We start from the raw sequence: 3,027 nt of genomic DNA on the forward strand, positions 1-3,027 counted from the left end.
GCGATGGAAGCTGCCAACGCCCTGGGGCGGGGAGCGAAGGGAGACCGGGAAGTGGGGAAGGGACCGGGGGAGGGGGAGCTGAGGGGAGGGGGGGACTCTTAGAAGCAATTGATTACCAGCCAGAGCGACTAGATCCTCTGGGAAGGGATGAGGAGGCAGTCTCCATTCATTTTTACCTGGTTGTAAGAACTAAAAATGATTCCTTGATGTTTGAAACGGTGACCAGCGTCGATAAACCTCGGGACAGAAGAATCTTGGGGTATCCCTGAATCCTGACCTTTTTACCCAGGTTTTGCAAGGTGGGAGAAGTCTTGACAGTGCAAATGTTTGTATACCCCAATCCCCAGAGCTGACTGAACACACTTAAAAACAGCCCAAGTCACCAAGACAATCAAGAGTCCAGGAGACAGGCTGTAAGACTTAGGGTAGGTAAGAAAGGATGAGGCCTGAATTACAGTGCTAACTATGGAAAACGATAAGGGTCTTCTAGGGATTTTCCGGAGTCTGTTTAGATCCCTTTCTATCCTGCTCTGACTCAGGACTCACCTTGATAGATGATGTAAGATAGATAGCTGTCTTCTAGCTTTTGGATAGTTAGACAAGTGAGAGACACATAGGAAACAGTTATTCAGTTACTGACTGTTCTTCATTTCAAAGTCAGAACCTGAATCCTCTGGTAGAGTTTTGTGTTTGCACACCTGGCCACTAGCTGTTCTCCTCCTTCAATCCCAGATGGCTCCCAGAGGTTTCTCTTAAGTCTCTCTTTCTCTCTCTCTCTCTCTCTCTCTCTCTCTCTCTCTCTCTCTCTCTCACACACACACACACACACACACCACATACACATACATACAAACACAAACATACACACACATATATACATTCTCACATGCACACACATAAACACACAGCTTAATGGATGAAGTCAACCTTCTAGCTTATGGATAGTGTGAGTATATGAGAAACACAGGAAACACACATATACATGCACATACACCTGCACACACATATACACATATGCACATACACACATGCACACATATACACACATGTGCACACATATGCACACATGCATACAAAGATGCACGCATACACATACACTCACCTACAAATACACACACAATGCACACACATACATACACTTGTGCGCACACACACACATTCACACACATACTAGTTTGTTGTGCAAATCTTGTTCCTTAATTTAAAACTATTGGTTGAATAAAGATGCCTTACAGCCTCTGGCTGGGAAAAGGAGAGATTGGTGGGCCTTTGGGTCCCTGGCTTGGGTCTGAGGCAGAGACCAAAAGGAGTGAGAGGAGGAAGCCCCTGTGGGGTGGGTGGATCGTGAGCACATGGGCATGAGGGCCAGCCAGTTGGAGTAGGAGCAGCCCAGGCAGAACATGGCAAGTGTCAGAATTATTGACAAGAAGTAGACAGAGTATACAGGGTTAATATCTGCCCAGCTCTATTGCGTTAAGATTTATTAGAAGGGGCTGGGGATTTAGCTCAGTGGTAGAGCGCTTACCTAGGAAGCGCAAGGCCCTGGGTTCGGTCCCCAGCTCCGAAAAAAAGAACCAAAAAAAAAAAAAAAAGATTTATTAGAAAGGTTTTGTGTCTTTTATTTGGGAACTAAATGATCAAAGGTGAGGTAGAAACCCCCAAATAATATTAACTCCAACATACACACAAACACACACTCAAGCACACATATTCTCACACACACACACACACACACACACACACACACACACAACTTTCAGAAATACTCCCTTTATTCAGGACATTATAATGGATTTTAGTTAAGCTTGGCAATATTTTAAAAACATAGGAGCCCAGTTGATGTTGCATAATAATTTCAGCACTTGGAAGTTGGAGGCAAAAGGATTTCGGGTTCAAGGCCAGCCTCAATTATATAGAAAGATTCTTGCCTCAAAAAACGAAGGGCTGAGAATTTTGCTCAATGACAGAATGCTTGCCTGGCATGTAAAAAGCATTGGGTTTAGTCCCAGCACAAGTAGGTTAATTAATTAGTTCTAGAAGATGACGAATCTCCTAAAGCAATCTTGATAGTCCCTGGGGCTTCAGTGTCCATTGTGCTGGGTGATCTACAGTGGTCCCATTGCCCATGGATGCCAACAATAGTTGGAATAGACCCAAGAATAGAATTCTGACCAATTTGTTACCAACGTGTTCACAAAAGACTGAGAACCACCTAAGTGTCCAACATAGGAGGACTTCTGTGTGTTACTCAGAGTGGGGCGATTTCTAGTCCTCACGCCTCCCAGCTGCAGCAGGCTGCTTCTGAATGGGTCAATATTCTCAGGGCACTCTTAAATTCCTGGCACAGCATCTGATAAATGTGCTTACAGAAGAAGCTGCTGACTGAGGCAACCACCCATGGAGAGTCTCCAGCTGTTTCTCCCAAAGAAGATAAAAAAGGACATTGGTCATTAAGTTACCCCTAGTACAACAGATTAGCTTGTTCTAAATCCAGGATCTGATTTTTTTTTTTTTTTGGTTTTTTTGTTTGTTTGTTTTTCAGGCTTGTAAAAACAAACTGCTTGCCTGGTTTGATTTTTTTTTCCCTACTCAGGAAAAAAAAAAAAACAAAAACAAAAAAACCCAGAAAACACTAAAACAACCCAAGGCAACATCACAACATTACAGCAAGAGTTACCCAAAGGGATCCCTAGGCATCATTATTTACAAATAGAATTAATGTCCAAGTAAACTCCTACTTGTTCTGAATACAAACGAGAGCATAACAGGCAATCTCCCATCTCTCACCCTTTCTAAGAGGAAGGGTCATTTGCTGTCCAAACAGGCATTCATTCTGTTGACCTAGGTAAGAAACAGAGAAACAAAAAGGAACCCCAACAGCAGTCTGCAGGGTTTGGCAAAGGTTTTGTTTCCCTTTAAAGAAATGTGGAGAGGAGGAGAGCCAAGAATGGGAAAGAGAAAGAAAGAGGCTGAAATGAGCCGACTGTAGGAGTAGAGACTTCCTGAGAGTTTTGAGAATGACACTGG

The sequence above is a fragment of the Rattus norvegicus genome, chromosome 8 (genome assembly GCF_036323735.1).
Source record: "Rattus norvegicus strain BN/NHsdMcwi chromosome 8, GRCr8, whole genome shotgun sequence".
Taxonomy (NCBI): domain Eukaryota; kingdom Metazoa; phylum Chordata; class Mammalia; order Rodentia; family Muridae; genus Rattus; species Rattus norvegicus.